Source organism: Ovis aries, chromosome 13 (assembly GCF_016772045.2).
Source record: "Ovis aries strain OAR_USU_Benz2616 breed Rambouillet chromosome 13, ARS-UI_Ramb_v3.0, whole genome shotgun sequence".
NCBI lineage: Eukaryota > Metazoa > Chordata > Mammalia > Artiodactyla > Bovidae > Ovis > Ovis aries.
In genome coordinates, this window is record NC_056066.1 from 76,086,613 (window position 1) to 76,113,583 (window position 26,971).

The 26,971-nt window shown below is 38.1% G+C and overlaps 1 protein-coding gene across 14 annotated transcripts in view; it reads left to right on the forward strand.

Annotated features, from left to right (window-relative positions):
• Positions 1-26,971, forward strand: part of NCOA3 (nuclear receptor coactivator 3) — a 127,695-nt gene that overhangs the window by 60,943 nt on the left and 39,781 nt on the right. For 4 of the 14 annotated variants that reach the window (XM_042230235.1, XM_004014623.5, XM_042230236.2 and 1 more), the window contains exon 2: positions 4,452-4,536. The exons of 2 other annotated variants lie outside the window; for them this stretch is intronic. The gene's annotated coding sequence lies outside the window, so the exon portion shown is untranslated. Of the gene's footprint in view, positions 1-4,451; positions 4,537-11,723; positions 11,807-12,949; positions 13,069-17,098; positions 17,159-26,971 lie in introns of all 14 variants that reach the window. 8 more of the 14 variants (XM_042230237.1, XM_060397811.1, XM_060397809.1 and 5 more) reach the window with 5 other exon arrangements.

Sequence of the window (26,971 nt, forward strand, 5' to 3'; positions counted from 1 at the left end):
TTTAAAGAAAAAATTATTTTTTTCTGTGAAGTTTATATAACTTTAAAAACAGTAACATCTTTTTATATAATTTAAAACTTTCCTATTGGTATTAAACTTACATCCTTTCTTTCCCCTTTCATTAGATTGGTTGTAGTTGATTGTTGTAAGTAAAATCTGGTGTTACAGTTTTGACAAAGGATATATTTATTGTTTGATAAATAATCTCAACTGCAAAAAAAAAAATGTTCTTTGTGCTAGTATTACATAATCTTTAAGTAAAACGGGATGTTTAATTGGTGCACAAACTGATTGTTTAGTGCTTTTAAGATGAGTGGGCAACAGCTGGCTTTTCCCAAAGATGGTGGTTCCCCATCTCCATCTATGATTTTAGGAAACTGAGGAGGGTGTCCTTGGGAGCCCTGCCTGCCGCAGCGTGGAGAGAATAATGAGCTTAATATGATTAATAGTAGAGTCCTTGCCCCCTTCCGTACTCAATAGCAAAAGAAAAACACATTCATAATATTCAGTGGCCTCTCTTTGTGCAGTTGGTGTTTCCCAGCATCAGCATTATGTAGTTTGGATTTTCCTCTCAGCTCCCCTCCCCCAGTTTGATTCTTTGTTCTGGCCTCGAGGCACATCTTCTCAGACTAGCTCTTATTAACAAAGCTCAGTTTGATCTCCCTAAGCCCCCAGTAGCTTTCTAGTGATGCAGGTTTTGATAATGTGGATCTCATCAGTCACCTTTATGTTAATTCTAGTAGACAAATTGGGGCTTCCCTGGTGGCTCAGTGGGAAAGAATCCACCTGCCAATGCAGGATATATGGGTTCAACCCCTAGGTCAGGAAGATCCCTAGAAGAAAGTGACAATCCATTCCAGTATTAGTGCCTGGGAAATCCCGTAGACAGAGGAACCTGGTCGGCCACAGACCATGCGCTCATAAAAAGAGTCAGACACAACTTAGCGACTAAACAAACAAACAAAAAAATACAGTCCTTGGAAATCTGCTCTGTTGCCATTGCAGAATCTTGGTTCTAGACTAGTCAACTGCAGTGTCCCAGCGGTTCCATACTCGACAGGATCTTGGTAGATTGTACTTTTTAGACTAGACTAGTACTTTTTAGACTCCTTGCAGTTTGCTGGTAGGGAAGCCAGTCGTTGCTCTGATTATTTGGGGGCCTCTCTAATCCAGCTGCACACTTCTTGGGAGAGGAGAACTTTTTAGATGGTATCTCTTTGTGTTCTGGGGGTTATGGGGTACAGATTGGCTGTGTCAGTACTCCTTTGGGTAGTTCTCATCGGCAGTACAGCATTGCTTGAGTGTGAAGTAGGCTCTCTCACCAGCTTTTCACATTAGGCAGCAGTGCTTGTTTCCTGGATCAGTCATGAGGTACATTCTGACTCAAATGCCTTTTCCTACCCACCCATCTTGTTCTCTAGGTACTAATGTCACCCCATGAACTCCCTCTTACTTCTCAAAAGGAGCAACAACAAAAGAACCATTTCTTTTTAAAAATTACGTTTATTTGTTTATTTTTGGCAGCACTGGCATGCGTTGCTGTGTGCAGGCTTTCGCTAGCTGTGGTCAGCGGGGCTCTGCTTGGCTGAGATGTGCGAGCTTCTGAATCCTGCGGCCTCTCTTGTGTCTGAGGCTCGCGGGCTCTAGAGCTTGGGCTCAGTAGCTGTGTACTGGCCGAGTTGCTCTGAGGCATGTGGAATCTTCCCAGACCAGAGATTGAACCCGTGTTCCTTCCATTAGCAGGTGGATTCTTAGTCACTAGACTGCCAGGGAAGTACAAAAGAACCATTTCTGAGATGAAATTTGATTTAAAACTAGGGCCAGAAAACCTTGAACTTTTTTTACAAGACTTTTGCCTATCTTTTCCCCCTCCACTGTCCTCTAGTTAAATTGAATATAAAAATTCAAGTTATAAAACACTGAATTGAGTGAATTAATGAATTAAAGTCGCTCAGTCATGTCTGACTCTTTGTGACTGAAGGGACTATACATTCAGTCCTTGGAATTCTCCAGGTCAGAGTACTGGAGTAGGTAGCCTTTTCCCTTCTCCAGGGGATCTTCCCAACCCAGGGATCGAACCTAGGTCTCCTACATTGCAGGTGGATTCTTTCCCAGCTGAGCCATCATGGAAGCCCAGGAATACTGGAGTAGGTAGCCTGTCCCTTCTCCAGCAAATCTTCCCAACCCAGGAATTGAACTGGGGTCTTCTGCATTGCAGTAGGATTCTTTACCAGCTGAGTTACCAGGGAAGCTCAACTCATTTAAAAACCAAAGTTGTTTGTGCTTTCTCCTGTTTTTTATTTCTGTGTGGTTAGAAACTCTTGTTATACTATGTGTTGGATAGTCTTGTTTGGCTAATAATTGTTTTTATTTATTGAGCTTGTATATACTAGGTACTAGTAAGTAATTTAAGCATTTTCACTTAATTGTCACAAGAACCTTATGAGTTGTGATACCTGTTTTAAGATGAGAAATCTAAGGCTCAAAGATGTCTTACATTGACCCAGGGTTACTAGACCAGTAAGTGAAAGAGCTAGGAGTTGGTTGATTCTAGATCTGGTGGGCTCTGAAGCTTCTGCTCTTTAGCCATTATGCTAAGAAGGTCAATGATCCTGGTAGCTCAGACAGTAACTAAGTCACTTCAGTCGTGTCCAACTCTGTGTGACCCCATAGACCAGGCTCCCCTGTCCCTGGGATTCCCCAAGCAAGAAGACTGGAGTGGGTTGCCATTTCCTTCTCCAATGCATGAAAGTGAAAAGTGAAGTTGCTCAGTCGTGTCCGACTCTTCCCGACCCCATGGACTGCAGCCTACCAGGCTCCTCTGTCCATGGGATTTTCCAGGCAGGAGTACTGGAGTAGGGTGCCATCGGCTTCTCTCTGGATCTTAACAAATCCACCTCTTATCGCTTTGTCTCTCAATGAATTTTTGCAATGAGACATCAGGGCCTGAGTTTCATTAGTTTTGGCCGAGCTTGAGTCCTGGGAGAGAGCTTAATCGGAGGTCTAAAGCGTCTGCTTACAATGCAGGAGACCCGGGTTCAATGCCTGGGTCGGGAAGATCTGCTGGAGAAGGCAATGGCAACCCACTCCAGTATTCATGCCTGGAAAATCCCATGGACTGAGGAGCCTGTAGGCTACAGTCTATGGGGTCGCTCTTTCTGCTCTTTAGCCATTATGCTAAGAACCTATATGTACTATTGTGGATTGGAAGATGCAGTCCAAGAACTAGCTTACTTTTGGCATTGTCTCAGTGATAAGCTGGAGACTACTGTGATTTTATTAGTAGACACGATACTAGATACAGCAGTTCCTTCTATAACTTTAATTGCATGCCACTTACATATTACCTAGATTTTCCTCTTCTCCCTTCGTCAACAGCGTAATGATGTGATATCCTTCTGCCCTCAACCCTCATCCCCCCATTTCTCACCTTTAATTTGAGCTTCAAAAGTGCAACAGACCCTTCACATCATGCACCTAGATTGTGGTTGGTTGTCTCCTATCTACTGTGTGGATTGGCTATGACTGTGATGTGTTTGTTACTTGGAACTTGTGAGTATATCATTTTTCCTTCCATCCTTTCTCAGCAAACCTGCCAGTTCCAGCATGAATGCTATTAACTTAAGGGCTTAGCTATGGTGGTTGTATCCACAGATAGCTCTAGAATTAGTGGTAGTCAGAGTGTGCTTCGTCACATTTGGAAAATCGAAAGGTGAGAGTGAATGTTTTTATTGGCTCACTTTTTTGTTGCGCTAGAGCCTGCTCCACATTTCCTCAAGTGCAGAAGTCTGCAGTTCTATGTGCTCACATATTTATTGAAGTTTATTTTGAAGAACTGTCCTTCATTTACCTGTCTCCTGTTTAAAATAATTTTTTTTTTTTTGTGAATGAAATGATGTACCCTTTCCTAGAGGGGAAGAAAATATCCAGTACTTTTCTTTCTTTCTTTCTTTTTTTTTCCCTTTTTCTTGGTTGCTTTATCTATCTATATGGTGGGTATTTATCTTTTTTGGACTTGAGGATTTAATTAGCTTCTTACAGGATATTTATATTGTTTTGAATTGTTAATTTGTTGAACATTCCCTTTGGACTTGGGAACATACCAAGTTCAGATTACCCATCGGGTTTCATCACTCTTCAGAACTTGGAGCTGATCTCCTTCATCACTACTTTGCGTTATCCATGTTTACAAACTGTGACGGATTGTATTGTGTATGCCCTGCCTAATTTTTTTTTTTTTAAACAGAGTAGTAATATACGGCAAAATAAGGCATCAAGTTCAAATTCCTAGGAAGAGGCGTCATACTTGATAACTTTTTGTTAGTTTTGTTTCTTATGTCCAGGGACGGGAAAGTTGGGAAATGTTAACTTGTGTGTGACTAATAAGAATATTTATATTAAGAAAGCGCAATAAAAATCAACACCCTTTTTTAATTTGTTTTTGTCCTCAGGATCAAAATACTTGCTGAACAGTGGAGTCAGAGACCAATAAAAACAAACATAAACTACCTGGACAGCATTTGACTGGTTAGCCAGGTAATCCAGCTTTACTTTGGATCCTTTGTAATTTTCTGACTTCACCGTCTGAAGATGCTGTGCACTTTGTGATTTTATGATTCCATTTTAAGCTTGTTTTATGTTATGTTGTCCTCTTTAATGATACTTTTAGTTGAATGAAGGGTCTTGGAATAAGTTAGTATGTATGTATATTCTATTTACAAATATAAATCTGGAGGGAAGGAGTATGTTACAGTTTAACATGAGTTGCTGCCATCAACCCTCTTCTTCTTATGTGTGAATATTTAACATCGGAATCAGCTCCACCCATTTTGACTGTTTCACCTTACAGAGGCTAATTTCCTCAGATTGCTAGTGCTGGTGTGTAACATTTCAACTGACTCCTCTCCTAACTTTTGTTATTGAGTCAGGATAGGAAAAATGAGAATGAGAAAACTATCTGATAGCCGTGAAAGCACTTATGCCTTGTTTAGGTGGTTAAATTTCTTTTTGTTGGTAACATTTTATTCTCTTGGTTGGCTGGGCTTGCAATCTGAGTCATCTTTGAATCCTGCCCGCTCTGATATTTTTAGTAAACAAGCCTTATCTGGTTTTCTATTTTCATGTCTCCTCTGTTCAGTGAACTTTCTGTTACCAATCTTGGCTTCCTAGGCCAAGACCCCGTAATTTCATGCTTGTGTCTGAAATGTCCCTGCGCTGCTGCTTATCTGCACTGTTTGAACCCACTTGGGAATTTGCTAGAGGTTTTTCTTCTGTATATCCCTTTAATCAAGCCTCTTTTCTGTTAAGAGCTTGTATGACTGTTCCCTGGCTTACAGAAAAAAAATACAAACTCCTCTCGCTTACATTTGAGACAGTCCTTTATCTGATACTTTATCTAGGCCTCCAGTATCAACTCTTGCTATTTCCCAATAAAATCCTTCAGTTAATTATGGTATACACCCGTTATATTCTGAACATAGTAGAGAACTATCTTCATAGTATTTATCTTAAAAAATAAAACTTTATATGGAAAGTTTCCAGTTTATATGGAAATTTCCAGTTTACAAAAGTTAACAAAACAGAGTATAAAGAATTATTTAGATATCCTTATTCAGATTCACTCTCTGGTTTTATTATTTGCATTTATGTGGGCTCTTACTCTTTCCTCTTTCTTTTTTGAATTATTTGAGGGTTATGTTACGTAGAATGTGCTGCTTTCCTCTAATACTTCTGCTTTATTTCCTACAAATAGGGTCATTCTCTCATATAACCATTGTACGGTTATCAGCTTCATAAATGGATATTAATATAGACCTGTTGTCCATCTTCCAGTTTTGTCAGTTGACCTAATAAAGTCTTTCCCAGCAGTTTCCCTTGCTTCTTGTAACGGAAACGAGTCTAAGCTCAGGTACTACATGTAGTTATTATTTTTCTTTGGCCTCCTTTTTCCTGGAATATTTCCCGAGCCTCTTCTTTGTCTGATACAACATTGACATTTCTGAAGACTGCAACCCTTCCTCTCCCTTATTAGAATGTTCTTCATTTTCTGTTTCAAACAGGATTAGAATGAGGCCATTCGTTCTTGGCCGGGATACTGCATAGGTGATGTGATACCCCGAGAAAGATGTACAGCTTCTGGAGGCACAGGATGTCTTCTGTCCCTCATTGGGATGTTAATTGTGATCATTTGGTCAATGTGTTGCCTGATTTCTCTGCTGTTAGAGTTTCTCCCCCTTCTTTAAGTGGTGATGGGGGAGGCAATGCCAATACCATGATTCTCATCACAGTTTGCCCTAGATTTAGCACTCATTGATGATTCGTGTCTGATCTAATTGTTTACTGTCATGCTTCCAAAATGGTCATTTTCTCACTCTGTTCCCAGTGGAGCTCTTTCATCATGCTCCTGTGTCCTTGTGGGAAATAGTATTAGAGACCAAGATACTTGGTAGGTGTCCTTAGTGCTCCTAGGTTGTCTTCTCTTCTTGACTCCTTCAGTGGACACAGCTAGGAAATAAATGCATGTTTATACATGTACATACGTAAACATACTTTTTCATGTACACACATAGCAACATGCCTCTACGTAGTTTATAAATCATGTGTTTATGTCAGTATGTCCAGTTTCACTCCACATCTGCAGGGTTTTTTCTTTGCACCTCTCACTTTATATTTTTATGTCCATTTTTATACCACAAGAGCCTTGGTTCCCAGCATAGTATGTTTACTCATTTGGTCTGTCCTATAATATATCTAAAATCATTTCAGATTTGCTTTGCCCATTTAATTACAGTAAACAAAGTGAGTGGGGAATTTGTATATAGTTTTGCCCAGGACTGAGAGGAAATCCTATATTCATTTTTTTGACTTACATATTTGTATTTAAAATTTTTTCATTTTAAAATTTTTATTGGAGGTTAGTAGCTGATTTACAGTGTTTCGCTAGTGGTTGATTTTCGGGTGTAAAATGCTATATTTTTAAAATACTTGAATTAGTCCTCCCTCATCCTACCTTCCCTTCTCTCCCCATTTTTGTTTCCCACCCTTACTTTCTGCATGATGTAGTTGTGATATTTGTTTGAAACAAAATGAGGTTTATTTATTTGTGTGCTTGAGTTTCAGTTTGTTTTAAAATGCTCCTCCTCATTCTGATTCTGGTTTTATGTTGATTATGTAGAATATGAATATGTTTTCAAAGGTCAAAATTACACAAAAGATACACATTCCCTTCTGTATCTTTTCCACCCTCATTTCCCCCATTTCTCAGAGGAAGCCACCTTCAGTGTTTTTTAGAGTGTTTTCCTGTATTTTCTTTTTGTAATGACAAGCAGATTTTTTTTTTTTTTTCTTCCCCAATTGCTCACCAGTAAAAGAGTCTACCTGCAGTTCAGGAGATGCAAGTTCAGTCACTGGGTTGGGAAGATCCATTGGGGGAGGAAATGGCAACTCACTCCAGTGTTCTTGCCTGAAAAATCTCATGGATAGAGGAGCCTGGCTACAGTCCACAGAGTGGCAAAGAGTTGGACAGGACTGAGCAGCGGTAGCAGCAGCGTTTTCGTTATGTGCGCACACCATAGGCTCTTCAGTCAGTCTCAACCTGGGCGTTACCTAGGTTGTTTCCAGTATTTTGCAGTTAAAATGATGCTGCAACGAATAACCTTGTGAAAATATATTTTCATATTCTTGGGGGGGGGATATACTTTCAGGATAAATTCTTAGAAGTAAGATTACTAGGTTGGAGGGTAAATGTATATGTAGTTTTGTTAGATGTTGTCTAATTACACTCCATAAGCATTACGCCATATTGATTCACACCAGTAATGTGTGAGAGAGCCTGTTTCCCCACTGTCATATTGTATAAGTTCTACTTAGTGTTTTTTTAGCTGCATCCACATTTTTGAGTGTATCAGTAGTTTATTTTTATTGCTGAGTAGTATTCCATTGGGCTTCCTGTTTTTGGCTTCTATGAATAAAGCTTCTAGGAATATTTAAGTGCAAGTTTCTGTTTAGATTTTTTTCCCTCTTGAGTAAATACCCAGGAGTGTAATTGTCTTATGTAAAGTGTGTGCTTATCGTTATAAGAAATTGAAACTGTTTTCTAAAGTGGCTGTACCATTTTGTATTCTGCTTGCAGTTTATGAGAGTTCAAGCTCCACTTATATCTCTTTATGAAGTGTCTGTTCAAATGTGTGCATTTCTTAAATTGGGTGGTTTGTTTTCTTATTATATGACTTAAATTTTTCTGAGTACAAATTCTTTTCAGATATATTTTGAGAGTATTTTCTTCTGGTCTTTCTTTGGTCTCCCTTTTCATATTCTTGAATTTTTTTTTTTTTTGAGAATATAGGCATTTTGAATAAAATAAATTTTTTTTTTTGCTTATGAGTAATTGTTTTTTAGTGTGTGAAGAGATCTCTGCCTATTAATGAGTTGATGAAGATTTTTCTCCTTTGTTGTAGAAGTTCTGTAATTTTATCTTTATATTTAGGTCTGTGATCCATTTTGATTTAATATTTGCATGTGGTGAAGAAAGGATTGAGGATAAGTTTTTGAAAACATTGGCATTCTGTTCCATGGCTATTTGTCGAAGACTCCTTTTTCCATTGTGTTGCTTTTTAATTGTGTGTGTGTGTGTGTGTGTGTATGTATGTACACGTGTGCTCAGTTGTGCCCAACCCTTTGCTGCTCTGTATGTGTGTGCGTACGTGCATGCTCAGTTGTGTCCGACTCTTTGCTCCTTTCTGTGTGTGTGTGTACACGTGCATGTTCAGTTGTATCTGACTCTGCTACTTCATGGACTGAAACCCTCCAGGCTCTTCTGTCCAAGGAATTTTCCAGGCAAGGATAATGAGTAGGTGGCCATTTTCTCCTGCAGCAGATCTTCCCGAACCAGGGATTGAACCTCTGTCTTCTGCATTGGCAGGCGGGTTCTTTACCAGTGAGCCACCTGGGAAGCCATTTATATATAGATAGATAGACAGACAGATAGATAGATAGATAGATAGGTAGATAGTCAGAATCTATTTCTGGTCTTTATTCTGTTCCATTGATTCATCAATCCTTATACCCATCAATCCAGTGCAGCTTTATAGTAAGGCTTGAAAGAGGTGGCGTGAGTATTTCAACTTTTTCTTCTTTGTCACGATTTCTTTGAAAGTGAAGTTGCTCAGTCATGTCCAACTCTTTGCAACCTCATGGACTGTAGCCTATCAGGCTCCTCTGTCCATGGAATTTTTGAGGCAAGAGTACTAGAGTGGGTTGCCATTTCCTTCTCCAGGGGATCTTCCCCACCCAGGGATTGAACCCTTGTCTTCTGCATTGCAGGCAGACACTTTACCATCTGAGCCAAGATTTTGGTACAAATCTCAGGATATGTTTGTTAGTCCCTGCAATCTTGTCAGTCTCTCCGAGAAACTGCCCTGCAGTATCTATCCAGCTTGACCATTCTGAATTCTGGTTATTATCTTGTCCATTCTGCAAGATTGCTGGGCTCTGTTTGAGTTCTTCATCTCTCTGTTGTGATCTGGAAAAACTGCCTCCTAGAAGGAAGGGCTCGTGTTACCATGTTGTTCCTTCTCCCCTCATGCCCAGTTGTTTCTTAATCTCAGGGACCACAATTTCTCACTGCTTGTTCTCTGATATTTGAATATAGTTTGTTCAGTTTATGTTGGGATGAGTCTCATTATTCTCTCTTGACCTAAATTGTAAGCCCACAGTTGATTCTTAAGTTAATTAAAAAAAAAAAAAAAAAGAAGGCTCTTCTCATGCTGTGCCAAGAGGAGCAGAAAGATATCTTTAACCATAGAAGCTTCTTTGATTGCTATTTTATTTTTTTATTTTTGGGGCTGTGCTGTGCAGCATGCAGGGTCTTAGCTCTCTGACCAAGGATTGAACCTGGGTCTCCTGCCACGGAAATGTGATGTCTTAACTATTGGACTGCCAGGGAATTCCCTGAGGGTATTTTATTGAACAGCTTCTGAGACCAGAGGATTAATTTCTCTGGAAGTTTTCCTAAGGAATATAGACTTTCATTTCTAAAGTTTCTTTTATTCTCATATCTTGAGACTAGGAAACCAGTCTCAACAAACCCTACTAGATTTCATTTGCAGGACCTATAAATGTGAATGAATTGTCTCTCCTTCCAGTTCATCAGATTTACTGAGTCTCTGGCCTACTTTTGAAGCTAGTTCCTATAAGCAAAGAATAGGAACCAGGCCTATAGGTATTGACTTATAAAGTGAAGTCATTATTTGTTAATGATGGGCTTGTCATGCCTGACTAAATGAGAATTATTCTCAATTATGACATTCAAGATCCCGACTTGAATATCCAATTATCCTGATAAATGGGTTGACAGATTTTTATTAAACCTATGCAATTAACAATATTGACATGAAAAGTAGAGAGACTCAGTTTTTATGTTTCTGTTTTTTCCCCTGCAATTTGAGGACATCGAATCAGGTGCCACATAGAACGCTTTTAGAGTACATAAGTGTAATTTATTAAATTGAGGGCTAGATATAGAAGAGAAAGAAAAACGGCTTCTTTATAGAACCCATTGGAAAACATAATACCACACAATAATATTCTAAAACAAATAACTGCAGTTAAAATCTTCACTAGTTTATTCAGTCCTGTGTAAATCTGTTTCGCTTAATCTTTTTTTTTTTTTTGCAGTCTGCTTTGAAGACATCGTCCACTTAGGTGTATAAAGGGACCTAGAAATTTTGACTTAGTTCATCCTCCAGTACAGTTGTAAAATTGTGTGAGTTACCTTAGGTCAGTAGTCTGTCACCTAGAATTTATTTCATAAAATATTTAGATTTTTTATCTTTTCCATGAGAATCTTAGACTTCAAGGCAAATAGCAGAGGAAAGCTGAGCCACCCAGTTGGCAGGAAGACATTTTGGATGTCCTTCATTCACTGTTATGGACAGGGGTTTTCATCTGATGTTCTTAATCGTTGGCCTGAAGGAGTACTTTTAGTTCCTAAAGTATTTGAGACTAATTGTCACAGATTTTACTTATGTGAAAATGTTTATTCCACATTCATTTTTGAAGGATTCCCTGTATATAAAATTCTGTTGTCAGTTGCTTCAGCACTCTAAAGATCTTATTGTCTGATTGCTTCTAAAAAGGTAATTTTTATCTTTGTTCCTCTGTGTATATGGTCTTATGGTCTTTTTTTTCTTGTGACTACTTTCAAGATTTTCTCTTGATGTTTGAATTTAAATAGTTGGATTATAATGTACTTAGGTTTGGTTTTCTTTGTATTTATTCCTCTTGGGATTAACTGAACTTCAGTGTGCAGACTGATGTTTTCATCAAGTTTGGGGAAGTTTTGGCCATTATTTCTTGAAGTTTTTTGTTTTTGCTTCAGTCTCACTTCTGGGGCTCTAGGTAGCATATTTGATAGACCATTTGCTGTTTCTCACTTGTCCTTTCCATTTGTCTTCAATTTGTTTTCCTTCCATTCTTCAGATGGATAGTTTTGATAACCCTTTAAGTTCAGTTAATTTCTTCTCTAGTCTGAATGATATTCAGTAAGGAAGTACTTTTCTGTTTCAACCTTGTTCTTACAACCCAGCATTGTAAAGGGCTTAAGCCAATGGATTTATCAAAGTTGTATAACTAGTTTGTGATGTAACTGAAGTTAGAACTTACATCTTGATTCTTTGCAAGCTTTAGACCTTTTCTTTCTATAATTTCTGAACTTTATATTGTAGTAAGTTGCAGTCTTTTTGAATATTCATGCTGAGGAGGTAGAAGATACTGCTTAAACATTATATACAGTTGTAGAAAATTAAAGGTAAGTTCTTATTTGTGGTTTAAAAATGATTTTTAATAGAAAAATGTAAGTATCACTGAAGTCAGTAATAACCTTAGAAACTTACAGATGATATTACTCCAGCAGTGAAAGTAAGCCTGTGATTATTCAACAGAAAAATTCAACTTTAACTATAGAAATTCTAACATCATGACTTTCTGGAGTTTAGGCTATGATATTATTCATGGTCTTGGAAATTAACTTTTTGAATACAACCTCAGTTAATGGATGTATTTCGTGTAGATTTCTGAAACTGATTTTATGTCATCTTTGTTAAAATTAAAACACTGTATAGTTGGATAGAGGAACGAAAATATTGCCAAGGCCAGGATAATTATGACATGCTTTCATATCATATTTTATTAATAATATTGTAGTTTCTAAAGTTCTGGCAGAAGTCCTGAGAATCTTGATATTTAGAAAAGGTATTGCATATGAATGATATTCTAAGTTGTGAGAACTGTATTTGTCTCTGTCCTTCAGTTTAGTTTGATATTGAATTACTAGAGTTTAAAGATAACAGTTTTAATTATAAACTGTGTTTTTTACTCCTTTTAGTTAAAATGAATTAATCATGGAAATCTGTAAAGCAACTATTATTTAAAAACCAAACAGTTTAAGTGAACTGCTTCTCCCCTACTCAGTGTAAATGAATGATGGTTAGATTAGGAGATGAAACTATCAGTAAGATGAAGATATTTAAAATTGTTTTTTAAAGTGATGTGCATAGGGGTGGGTTGAGAATCTGTGGTACTTGGTGATGACCAACCTGGTAAAGGCCATACTTCTCCCTATTTTCTTTTTATAAAGACTGGTAGGAAATTCTAGTGAATGTGGCTGGGAAACAGTAACTTCTAATTCAGGACTTCAGATGGGCCAGTTCTGTTGAAAGTCTATTGTTGAAACAGCTGTAAATGGTGCAGTTAAACTCAGAGATTCCATGAAAAAAGGAGTAGAGAATTTGATGTCATAAGTTTTAAGGTTTTGGGGGATTTTTAAGAGGATGAGTGGAAATATTTAAGGGCTTGGGCTCTGACATTGGCGAGACCTGGGTTTAATTTCTGGCTCCATCACTTACTAAATATTTGACCCTGAGTGAGTTATTTTACTTCCCTGTTTTCTTAGTAAAAGGAATAAAGTTGAATTCTATACTTTGCTCTGTTCTCTGTATCAGAGGATGACTGCAGTGGGGATTGAGTAGTAGATGAAATACGCTCAACACAGGATCTAGCTCCAATGTTAGAGTAAGTATTTGTCCACATAGTTTTTAAAGTTTAACATTAAAATTATGCAGTATTTTATCTGAACAAGAGTATATATTATTTGTGAGTTATGAAGTACACTTTGATGAACAGCTGTGAACCCACTACTTGAATGTAAGAGGTGTACCCATCCCCTCTGTGATTCTCCCTGCACTCATCCTGCCTGGATCCCAGAAGTAACAGTTTCCTTTAGTTGCAGTTGCTTTCAAAAAAGTTTGAAAAGCCACACATATATGTGTTCCTGAACAATGTTCAGTTTTGTCTTTTAGCTTTACAAAAATATAAGGAATATAGTGTACTTGCTTTTTTAACTTTTGATTGCTTTTAAGATTCCACCATGTTATATATAATCTATTTATTTTTTCTGCTACTATATTGTAGTCTTTCGTATGGCTTTATTAGAATTTTTTACATTTGGGATTGAACATTAGTTTTCTCTAGTTATTGATGTATGAATGATATGTCAATGAACATTTTAATACATGTCACTTGTTGCAGAGAGACCTGTTATTACTCTAAAGTTTTAAAAGATAAACTTGATTTTTAACTGCTGATGTAATAAATTTACTTTTAATGGAGAATTTCTTTAGAAAAAAGTAAATTTTCTTACTGAAATAGCCCTGTTTCGTTAGCTAATTTGTTTCATACAAGTCATTTATTATTTATCACAGGATTGGCAGTATATACTGTGATGTTTTTAAACAACTTTATTATAAAGTATAATTTGCAGACAATAAGATTCACCAACCTTACATTTGCAGTTTGAGTTTTGGCAAGTGTAACCATTATCTCAGTTATGACAGAAGACACTCCTGCCACCCCTGAAGTTCCTTTGTGCCCCTCTGCAGTCTGTCCTCTCTCCTGGTAACTGGTGGCCACTGGGCTGCTTTAAGTCACTACAGTTTGCCTTTTCTTGAATTTCATATAAATGGTAATCCACTTATGTGTGTATTATTTTGTAATTGTTCCACCTTTCCTGAATATTCTGTCCTTTTTCCTCTTTGTCTTTTCATTTTGGAAGAGAGAGAAAAAGAGTGAGGGAGAGAAAGAAAAAAGTATGTGTGTGTATTCAGCCTCACTGGTTCCACTCCTCTCACCAAGCAGCTCTGTCCATGGACAGCATTCTTCATTTTTGTTAGTGATTTTGATTTTAATACTCTCATTTGCTTTTTTAGAGTTTCCATCTCTCTCCTTACATTCCCCATCTGTTCCTCTACGTTGCCCGCTTTTACCATTCGAGCCCTTAGCATATTAATCTTACTTAAAATTGCACAAGTGGTTCCACTTAAAACATTTTAAAGACCCTGCCTCTTTCCTGTTTACTAGCAGTCTTCAGAGGATTCTTATATAGGTGGCCACATTAAAAGCTTAATGTTCACAGTCAAAAAGTGGAAACAACCTCATGTCCCCCAACTGATGACTGGATGAGTCTGTATCTGTATAACGAAGCTCTGTTAGATGCTACCACATGGGTAGGCCTGCAGGCTAAGCCAGTCGCAGAGGACTAGATCCTGTGTGATTCTGCGTGTAGGAGCTGTCCAGAATAGGCAGATCCAGAGACAGAAAATAAGCTAGTGGCTGCCTAGGGTGAGGGTGTGAGAGAAGTTGTGTGGGGTGGGGGGTATGGAAGCATTAGGGGAGTGACAGCTGAGGGGTTTCTTTCTGCAGTAATAAAAATGTTCTGAACTTGACAGTGGTGACAGCTGTGCAGCTCTGTACTTTAAGCCATTGAATTGTGTATTTTAAACGTGTGGTGTATGAATTTTATCTTTTTAAAATTCTTGCTGTTGATATTTTTTATTTTTAATTGGAGGATATTGGCTTAACAATGGTTTATCATATCTTAATGAATCATATCTTAATGAAGCTGTTAGGGAATATAGCTGATGTATTCAGGAATACTAAGAGTTCTATGATGCCATAAAGGAATTTTATGGGAAAATATGGGTACTTTTCTAATGGCACTACTGACTTCAGAAGGTGTGTTGTGTATCTCAAACTTTTCTGAGATTCAAAAATAACCTGTTAATTAAACTTACCTCAATTTTTAAAAAACCTTAGTCTTTGTTAGAGTAGTTGGCCTGAAAGTATAGGGTTAATGTTAATTCCAGCCCCATATCTTCATTTGTCAAGAAAGTTTATGTCAAAAAGACTTTATTCAAAAAAGAATTCAAAATCATACCTAAATCCATCTACACTTTTCTATATGTTCGTTAAATGCTTATAAGTTACTTATGGACATTTTGCAGTTATACATCCAGAAATCAGTGTTTTGCTCTCAAGCTTATAAGGCCAATTAGAAGATACTAAGAAAGCCATAATTTGGTGGATCTGCTCTCTTGGGCTGATGAAGTGCTGTGGTTCTAAGTGGAAAAGTGAAAGTTATTTTACTTGAGATAATCTGACTACACTAGGTCCCTCCTTTTTAATTTTTTTTAGGTTTTAAGCTTTTAAGAGATTCTTCCTATGCAATGATGACTGATGACTAGTGATGTATTTAAAATGTGGACGTCACTAGTTGTATGATATATAGAAGAATATCAATATTTATAATTTTGAAAGCTTAGTTTGAATTTAATGTTGGTGAAAGAGCAACTTACTTTTCAAAGATAGTGTTTTGTTTTTTTTTTTAGCATAGGTCACATACTATACAGAAAAACTTTAAAAAGAAAATTCCTATTAATAGTTTTGTTCTATTATTAAAGTGAAAAACTGCTTAAACTGGTTTGCTTTTAAGGATGAAGCTTTCTGAATATGTAGAGAAAACTCTTAAAGTTACAATATCCATCTTTGGCACAAATAACAAACTATCTAAATTGCTGTACTAGTGTAATCACTATTTTTCTGCTCTTGGTAAAAGTGGATGGAGGTACAGTTGTAGTAATTGTTCACAGTCAGGGTTTTTTAAAGGGACAGTTTTATTAGACTTGGAAAATATAGACATAAAGTCATCAGGTTGGTAATAATATAGATCTTGTAGTACTTAATTTTGTAGCTTAGTTAAGAATATAATTGGCCTAAATATCAGCTCAATGACCCAGAAATACAAATAATCTGGTTTATATCACAGTTACAGTGGCCCTGTCTCTCATGTGCCAAACTCTTAGTTACTTTTTTATGACTGTTCTCAAAAGAATATGTTTGGAATCTGTAATTTTTAACATGTAAAGCCTGCATTATTTTGAAGTTGATATTAAAAACCTATAAACTTCTGACCTTGAGTAGAATTTTCTGTGTGTAACCATTACGTGCAGCTGGTGGATTCAAAATTGCCTTTTCTTCTACTCCGCTTTGTGAAAAATAGTATGTATTGGACATGAGTGTATGACAGCTGACATTTATCAAGGATAACAGGAGCTCATTTTCACATTCTAAAAACTTTGAAAGCTTTGCATGTGTACACATGCTCAGCATATGTTCCTAAGATTTAAATATATTTTCCATCATGTATCAATCTTTAATGAACTTCACATATTAAGCTCATACTATGTGAGTCCACCTCCATTAAATTTTGTCTTTCATAGTTGAAATATCATTCCAAGCAAAAATGAACCTAATGTTTTCCAGATAGCACTCCTGTTACATAATATGTGATTTGTCATTACTTTCATTGCCCTACTATAAAATTTGCCCCTCAAGTAGAAATGGCCTTATAGAATCTTTATTTTTGTTACATCGACTGCTGCTGCTGCTGCGTCACTTCAGTCGTGTTCAGTTCTGTGCGACCCCATAGACGGTGGCCCACCAGGCTTCCCCGTCCCTGGGATTCTCCAGGCAAGAACACTAGCATATTGTTATTGGTTTAAAAAGATTTTTATAGAGCTAGTTGTTTCGTTGGAGGGTGACCATAAATAGAATTGGAATTGGATGATTCTTAATCTTGTTCTTAGCCTTTTAAAGTTTTCTTTAAAATGAGATTGTGATAATAATTTAAAAACAACTTTAGAACTGCAGAGTTCATAATGTGTTGGCAAGCTTGTTAATGAAAATAACACCTTTATGGTTGATGCAGGTTTCAGATACTGCAACCCTTGGATATATTGACATGCAGATCACATTGACTTGCTGCAAGGTAACAGGAGACATGCTCTGACTTCAGAAGATAAATTGGCCATGCACAGCTGTAATCCTACTGTCTTTTCATTTCTAGGCTTGATTTAGTAGTATGAGGTCTTTGATTTCTAAGCCCTGGGAAGTAAGTTGAAATCTGATTTTTTGTGCATATTAGAGTTTATATTTTGGCTTTTGATAAGCCTGTTATGTGGTGTAAAGGTACCATGTAAATTGTAGGCATTTTATTACTAAAGTAACTCCCAATTGCATTTGAAATATAAGAAGCCTGAGTTTTGTCCCTTTCTGTTTTTCTTTCAGCAGTTGAAAAGTAAGCCACTTTATTAAGAATGATGAGTAATGAATGGGATTTTAAATTTAGGCTAGTTAAATTGCCAGTGTCTTTATATTTTTAAAAAATTGCAGTGAAATTAATTATGAATTTTAACATGATTTTTCAAAGAAGAAATTGTCCTTAAATTGCAACCCAAGTGTCCTTTCTAATAAAAGATACTGTTTCAACAAATTATTTTGACATGGAAATGTACAGTATTGGAGAAGTTTAAGGAAAATATTTGAACTGTTTACATAAGAACAGTTTAAGACCACTACCAAAACTATATTTGTAGATCTGAGCATCTTTGAGAATTTAGTGCTTCTCAAATAACATCTCTAATCTCCTGTTAGGCCCCAAGGTTTAGATTTGCCTAAGTCTGTTTCGCTAATATCAGAGTTGAAAAACACACAAATACATTGTTTCCTGAATTTATTTAAGTTGTAGAGGTATTTTATAATTATTCTCTCTTTAAAATAATTTTGATTCTGTCTGTAAATCATAAGATTCTTGTGGGAGCCATCTTTCAGGCCTACCATTTGCCCACCACTGAGCTTTTTTTTTTTTTTGAATATGTGATTTTTTAAAAACTTCTTTCAGCAACCTTGTAAAGATGATGGTATATCCACTCTCAAGGAAAGAACATGAAGATGCAGAGATTTAAATTTGGCAAATACCATATTGGGGCTTAGATCAAATCTGTGTTCTTTCCCTTTTTCACTTCGCTGTGCTGCCTTCTGGTTGGATTCATCAGTCCCTGCACCCCGCCCCAGTTCAATGATTATGTGTGTGGTGTCTGGTCTAAGAGTTAATCCTAATCTATTGAGTTTTGTTTAAAATGTGGGTTTAAGCATCCCATGCTAACCACATCTATTCACAGTTCCGATATTTGGTGCTCACATAATGGGCAATATCATCTTTTTTATACTTATATTTTATTTTTTTTAGAACACTGTTGCTCTATATGTGTTATATTTTCATGGCTGTTGATTATCTTATTAAGGATTGTAATCATTTATTTTAAATTTATTTGAAGATTCTGTTGGGTGGTTAATTCATCTTTTGGAATCAATGCAATTTCTTGGCCATCTTTCTTAGTTCAGTTTTTAAATCCACTTGGTAAGTGTAGTTTATAGTTTGTGTCTCGAGTGGGAAGTCTCTCTTTTTCGATGCGCTTCGTGTGTCCCCCTTTCCGTGTCTCTGGCACTCATAGCTCATTTGTGTTGCATTCAGACGTCGTTCAGAGAAGGCAGTGGCTCTCCGCTCCAGCAGTGCTCTTGCCTGGAGAATCCCACGGGCGGCAGTCCATGGGGTCGCTGAGGGTCGGACACGACTGAGCGACTTCCCTTTCACTTTTCACTTTCATGCACTGGAGAAGGAAATGGCAACCCACTCCAGTGTTCTTGCCTGGAGAATCCCAGGGACGGCGGAGCCTGGTGTGCTGCCGTCTGTGGGATCACAGAGAGTCGGACATGACTGAAGTGACTTAGCAGCAGCAGAAATCATTTCCACTGTACCGTTGGCCTGTTTTCAAGATTCTCTTCTGAGGTATCATTGTAATATCAGAACTATGCACGATGTGGGCTTTGTATGTACATGTTTTCTTTGATATACAATGGGGTTACATCCCAATGAGCCCATTGTAAGTTGAAATGTGCCACTGCTCAGTATCATGAGAGAGCATCCTACTGCTTTTGGCCAGCTGGGAAAAAATTAAAATTCAGAATTTGATGTAGGGCTTGACTGAATGCATATCCCTTTTGCACTGTTGTGAAGTTGGAAAACCGTAAGTTAAACTTTTGTAAGTTGAGGACCAACTATATTACCTCCCCCCCGCCCTTTTTTTCCCCTTATTTAACTGTAGGTAACAGTGTGATATAATCAGCTAGGTAGCTATTGACAGCTTTTTTTTTTTCACCTTTCAGGAATTTTATGTTTGATTTCTACTTAATGAGCCTTGTTTTATGTTGTTACCTTGTGCATGATTTAATTTCTTGGGTTTCTTTGCTAGTTCCTAGTGCTAGAGCTTCAGAGAAGGCAATGGCACCCCACTCCAGTGCTCTTGTCTGGAAAATCCCATGGATGGGGGAGCCTGGTGGGCTGCAGTCCATGGGGTCTCTAAGAGTCGGACACAACTGAGCGACTTCACTTTCACTTTTCACTTTCCTGCACTGGAGAAGGAAATGGCAACCCACTCCGGTGTTCCTGCCTGGAGGATCCCAGAGACGGGGGAGCCTGGTGGGCTGCCATCTGTGGGGTCGCACAGAGTAGGACATGACTGAAGTGACTTAGTAGCAGCAGCAGCAGCAGCAGTGCTAGTGCTAGTAGGTTCATAGAGTCATCAACTTACTGCTGTATGTTTGTTCTATGTCTTGGTCCACAGACATGTTTCTTATGTTTGTTATGATTGTATCTTTCAAGATTCAAAAAAGTATTTTGTCGTTATTATATTAAGAGAAAGGGGGGAGAATGTTGTTGGTTGAAAGCAGATTCCACTACATCATCTCATCAGGAAGTCCTTTGTTCTTTTGATACACAACATGGCTTATTTATATAGGCCTGCATATAATAGATACTGGACTATTTGTTAAATGAGTGTGTAGAGAATCTTGGAGAAGCTGTACTGATATCAAACCCTCAATCCCTACTTTAATCTAGGACAGTGCTTCTCAAAGGTTGGTTTGTGAACCCTTGAGAGTCCCTGAGAACCTTTTGTGGAGTCCACAGTATTGAAATTGTTTTATAGTAATATATTTTCCATTTTCATCCTGTTAATGCCCTGATGGTGCAAAAGCAGTGATGCATAAAACTGCTGGTGTCTTAGCATGAATCAAGGCAGTGGCACTCCCAGACTGCTGGTAGTCAGTTACATTTTCCACTCCTCTGTGCTCAGACTTAAACAAAGAAAAACCTCACATAAACTCCACTTCTTTATCACTTGGGATTGTCTTTGATGAAGGAACACAATTTGCTCATTTCATTAAATCTTGACAGTTGAGTACTATATTTTTAACATTCTTTTAGTGAGAATGGAAAATAGACAAAAAGCACTCCTGCCTACCAAAGTAGGATGGTTGTCTTGGGGAAGAACACTTGTGTGATTGGCTTTTGTACTGAACAGGCCACTTTTTTTCATGAAATAACCATTTTTACTTGAAAGAATGACTAACCAACTATGGCTTTGGAATTTGGGGATTTGGCAGACAGTTTCTTAAGGCTAAGCAAGGTGAACCTACTGCTTTAATGAAAGCATCTGAGAGTATTTGTTGACAGTGATAGAGCTGGAGTTTTCAAGTAGAAATTATGTTAATTTTGAATCTGTCACCGTGACTGTGACAGCTTCTCAGTACTCAAGGACTTCATGAATGAGATGGGTGGTGATATTAATGTGGAGTTTTTGATGTTGTATAATGTATCAGTATTTGAAAATCTGCTTATTCAGTGAACCAGTATTATCCAAATGGTAATGGATGATGTTGCAGAATCATGCATGGGTAAAAGTTTTTTCAGCGTGTAAGTTAGTATTTCACTGTAACAGTATGAAAATTTACTGATAGGGTTTCGGATTGCACTTTGCAACTGACCTTTAAGAAAGTACCACTTTTTTAATGCCAGGGAGTGCTGGCAACACCAGAAGTTAGGAGAGGGTGGAGCAGGTCTCCCTTGAAGCTTTCAGGAAGAGTGTGGCCCAGTCATGCCATGTCCTTTTTGGATAGTGAGCCTGGAGAACTTCAAGAGAATATCCTGTTTGTGGTAATTCGTTACAGTAGTCACAGGAAGCTTAATACAGTAAGCAAATCTGAGTAAGATGTATTCAGGGTATGCCTCATGTTATTTTGTTTTGTTGTGTTTTTTGCAATATTTTGTAAGTTTGGAAGTGTTTTCAAATGAAAACTGGAAGTACCACTTGTCATTTTAGCATAATATCAAGGAAAATTATTTATAATGAATTATAAAAGGCTGTTGAAATAGTCCTTCCTTTTATAAGTACGTGTATCTGTGTGACTGAATTTTCTTCATATATTTTGATCAATATGGTGTATCGCAGCAGGTCGAATGGTGTAGTAGATAAGAGGATTCAGCTGTCTTCTGTTGTCTGACGTTAAGGTTTGTAAAAACGTGCAACAGTGCCATCTCATGCGATTGTTTTGTTTCATGTTATTTTTCATAAACTTGTGTACAGTAATGTATAATGGGCTTGCTTTTAAATGTAATGTTTCAAGTGTTTCTCAGTATTGACTTCTAATATAGTAAATATTGATAGACAATAACCCACATAACCAAAGCTTTTTAGAGTTCAGGAAATCCTGATATTAAAAAGGTGGAGAACTGCTGACCTGGTGCATTTGGTTAGCACTGTGCCAGCTTTTGACTTAAACCTTGCACCTCGTTGTATCTTTGAATAGCTGTGTGACATGGTGTGTGACATGGTGTACTATGTCTGGTACTCAGTTGTTCCTGCTTTTAAATTACAAGAACGTCTTAGTTGCTCAGTTGTGTTTGACTCTTTGCGACCCCATGGACTGTAGCCCACCATGTTCCTTGAGTCCATGGAATTCTCCAGGCTAGAATACTGGAGTGGGTTGCCATTCTTTTCTTCAGGGGATCTTCCCGACCCAGGGATCAAACCCAGGTCTTCTGCATTGCGGACAGATTCTTTACCACCTGAGCCACTGAGGAAGCCCTTTGAATTACATATCAGCCATTAATTTTCAGTGGAGATGTTTTATAGCACAAAATACAATTTGTGATTCTACATGTACTAGTTTGTTGATTTCCTGGCACTGGGTCATCAGCTTGTTGGAGGCCAAAACAAAACAAAAAAAACCCCCAAAACGATGACAACAAAAAACTTGTGTATTTTGATCAACAGTTCATCTCAAGCATATTGGTATAGGAAATGCAGTTTCCTTTGTGTGGCTAACACTCAGGCTCTTTAAGATCCCCTGGGGAAGGGAATGGCTAGCCATTCCAGTATTCTTGCCTGGGGAGTTACAGGGACTGAGGAGCCTGGCGGGCTGCAGCCCATGGGGTCCCAAAGAGTCGAATTGACTGAGTGACTAACATTTCCACTTTCACACTTAAAAAAAAAAACAAGAAAAACTTTCCCTCCTCCCCAGTTTTATTGAGAAAATTGGTGACATGTCACTGAATAAGTTTAAGGGTTCAGCAGGATGGTGTGATTTACACATATTGTGGCATGCTTGCCACTATGGGTTCAGCTACATCCATCATCTCACATAGATACAATAAAAGGAAAGAAGGAAGGAAAAAAATTTCTTCCTTGTGATGAGAACTTTTTAGGATTTACTCATAACAACTTCTCTGTGTTTCATATAGCAGAGTTAGCGTAGTCCTCATGCTATACGTTACGTCCCTGTTACTTTGTGACCACTCTGAGGATGCTTGCTGAAGTGGGTTTTGCTTTTACCAGTTTAGTTGTTATGAATGGTTTTACAAGGGTTCATAATTAAAATTTTGCCTCAAATGTTCTCTCACGATAATGAGATGAGCACCCCCCCCCCCCATTTATTCCACACGCATAGGCAGGTTTGTGACGTACACACACAGGCTCTTTAAGTCATGCGTCATAGAACTGACCTTTGAGTAGGAAAAAAAAAAAACCCACACTAAGTTTCATGTGAGATTATTTGAGTGATGATCTTTTCATCCTGTTCCTCAGTAGTTCATAGTCTCGCTTGCTGCAGATTTCTTCCCTTGAACAGTCATGACCTCGAGGTGCAGCTTCTTAGCTTCACAAGCATAGTAGGTATATTTTGGAGGAGAATAGAAGACAGTTGAAGTTTGGTTTGGACTTTGTCTTTTCTCAGCCATGCGACCACTACACCACCCTCCAACAGGTAAATGATATTAGGAGTGCATTCTTATTTTCTTTTTCGACTTCGGTACATATGCTCTCATTCACTGTTTATATTACTGTCATCCTGAAATCAGTAGTGACTTTTGGAGATTTATTTGAAGAGAGAACTTCTGTCATCAGACATATAACTTGTAGGCATAGGGAAACGTTATCTAAAAAAAAAAGGATTCTTTTGAATGTAAGGTTATTTAGTCTAGGAGTGGAATTACAATCACTGAAGAGGAACTGTGCTGTGAAGTCAGAAAAAGAAAAAAGACAATGGAAACAGCAAGGACTGAGTGCAGGCTAACTGTAGTCTGCATGATGGCCCATTCAGGAAGTCTCATGAGTCAGACTTGCCATGTCGTGTTGCTCAAGTGAGAGACCATCTGCCCCAACGTCTTTTCTTTTAGAGAAGGAAATCTGGCTAGGATGTTTTTCCTGTGATACCTTATTTTCTCTTTTTCTACCTTCAGTACCTGTTTTTGGAAAATTAATTCAAAGTGCTTCATCATCTTATATTTCCCTGTTGTTAATTTTTGAGATGTTAGTCTTATAGGGAAACTCAATGTAGCTTCTCTATATTCTTGATATTGGTGGACAGAGCTAACTTCAGGACCTCAGGGGGAAGTGTCTTGGTACTTCAAGCTTTTCGACTCTGCAAGCACTGCCATTTGATCAGTGTCTGCCTTGCAGTTGACCCGTGGTCATTGTTCCCTGTATCATTCATTCATTGCTTGACTAGTGCTGCTTCTACAGCAGCTTTGCTGCTCTCAGTCGTTTGGTTGCCGGGTGACTAATGGCATCATTTCTTTAGTTTTAGCATTTCTTAAAAAAGTTAAAAAAAAATATTTTTGACTGTGCTATGTCTTTTCCTGCTTTGCAGGATTTTCTCTAGTTGCCATGAGCAGGGGCTACTCATCATTGCGTTGGGCGGGCTTCTCACTTGTGGCTTCTCTTGTTACTGAGCTCAGACTCCAGGGCACACAGACCTCAGTAGTTGCGGCCTGTGGGCTGGGTAGCTGTGGCTCCCGAGCTCTGGAGCACGGAGGCTCAATAGTTGTGGCTCGCGGGGTTAGTTGCTCCATGGCCTGTGGGATCTTCCTGCATCAGGGATCAAACCCATGTCTCCTGTGTTGGCAGGTGGATTCTTTGCCATTGAGCCACCAGGGAAGCCCTTAGTTTTAACATTTCTTAAAATATCTTTTCTTCTCTTAGATAGATAGCCTGGAATAGGAGAGAATGAGGTACATGCTGTGATCATCTCTCCTTTATATCTTTATCGCTTATTAGTTAAATTTATATCAGATTTTATTTCTGCTCTGTGCACACACCCCTCCAACTCCCCACTGCTTATCTTAATCCAGAGCTTTACCTCTTAGCTCAAGGAGGTTGAACACTTTCTTCTTCCTTCCTTCCTTTCTTTTCTGCTTATATTTTCATTATGTGCCAGAGGACAGCCTTAGGTATAAATAATACTTTTGATGTCGAGCTATTTACGTCTGTCAAAGGAAAAATAAAACCACAAATCCAGAAATACAGAGAGGCCTTAAAAAAAAAAACAACCCAGCAATCTTTGCTTTACCGGGAACCTTTGAAGGTACTTGAATAACCTCTTCAGAATCTTCTAAAGGTGCCGGCTTACTCTTTAATTACACTTATTTATCTTAAGGACATAGACATCTATGACAGTAGTTTTATTCTATCTTTATGGTTTTATGTTAGCTAAATAACTGCCATTCACCACACTATTTCAGTGGGAAAATATTTTGAATTCCAGTCAGTTATCTGTACACTGAAGATAGCCTGAATAGTTCTGGCTAATTCATTTGTCTGAAGCTTTTTAATTTGTTGTTGTATGGATATTTGTAATGATTTGTTTTTCAAATGAGAACAAAATTGACGTTGCTGAACGTACATCTTTGTTCTTGGTATGGTGTACCTTGGAGGGTTCACCATTTTGCCCTATTCCAGTTGCTTGCTTTGTATTGGTTTTCATTCTCACAATAAACATAAGAATATGGAAGATGTGATTACTCCCAGTTTTTACAAGTGATCAGCTTTTTTATAGGTGACAAAAGTCTGAGTCCAGCAAAGCCCTGCTGTCTTTTTATTGTATCACAGTACGTCAGCTGAAGAATTCAAACCCTTGAGTTTTATTTTGATAGATATCTTGAAGCCACCATATTTTTTTTTGGAATGGAAATATCTAAGTGAAAAATGACATGTCGGAAAAAAGCAAAACTGTTTTACAAGGTATTTAGCCCCGTCCCCCTAGTCTTCTCTGCATTTTAGGAATATTGTGGTTGGTCGGAAGTATAGCTGATGGGAAGGAAAGAAAGAGGAGAACTGAAGTTGGAAAGAGGAACACAGGGAATGGTGGTATTAGGAGTGAAAAGAGAGAGGGAGTTTGTGATAAGATAGTCTCTACACGTTTTTATAATGGTTTAGAGCTGATAGTATAGAAAGTGGAGACAAATGTGGATAAGGTGTAGTATTGAAAATAAAGTATGAAAAATGCGTTAGAATAAAGGAGGGGATAGCTTTAAAATTTATTTAATTTATTTACTTTTGGGTGTGTTGGGTCTTCGTTGATGGCAGGCTTTCTCTCGTTGGAGGGAGTGGGGGCTGCCCTTTGTTGGTTCTTGGGCTTCTCCCTGCAGTGGCTTCTCTTACTGTGGAGCCCAGGCTCTGGGTGGGGGCTTCAGTACCTGCAGCTCGTGGGCTCCAGAGCACAGGCTCAGCAGTGGTGCAGCATGTGGAATCTTCCCAGACCAGGGGTTCAGCCCGTGCCCCCTGCATTGGCAGGGGGGTTCTTATCCATGGTGCCACCAGGGAAGTCCTGGGACAGCTTTTTCTAATTGGATAATTGGGAATGGTTTCACCAAAGGTGATAGTCATTTGATCCTGAAGGATGACTAAAAGTGTTTCAGTATTGTAGATAAGAGAGGGATAGAGGGGACATCTAAGGAGAAATAAGTTACTTAAGGGTTAAATACAAATAGTAGCTGTTTTCATGAATATCTTTTGTCAGAATCTTTTTCTTTTTAGGCCACTTGGGTGGTGGAGGTAGTGGTGAGGAAGAAATACAACTAGATAGTATGTTGTTTAGAAATGGAATAATTTATTAATAATAATAATAATATAATAATGAATCAGGTTTATGAAGTTCAAGCTTATGTCTCATTCCTGTGAATGAGAGTGATTCAGCATGTTAAATTGTTGGAGTCACTCTAACCTTTAAAGCAACTAAAGAATTACCCAGCTAGTTAGTATGCTGTCAGGAGAGGGTAATTTGATTTCAGTGGAATTGGCTTGCTTAACTTCCTCTGCACAGTGTATATTTGTGAACTTCATCTCTGTTGCTCATGTAGAGGTTGAGAAGTCTCTTGGCAACAAGCTTCCAGTTGCATCTAGCACCTGCCTTGGCTAATTGGTATGCCCCGTTCTGGTACTAGAACCTCTGGGGAGTTTGTGTTTGAGTTCAGCTTCATCAGGCTTAAACCAGAGCATCAGTGTAGAGAGGCTGTGGGGTCAGCTGTTGATTGACAAGGAAGAGGCAAGCAGTGCAGCGAGAGGAGAGAGAATGAAACCCCATGGGTGAAGTAGCTGTTGCTTCATGTCTGGATGTGTCTCGCCTC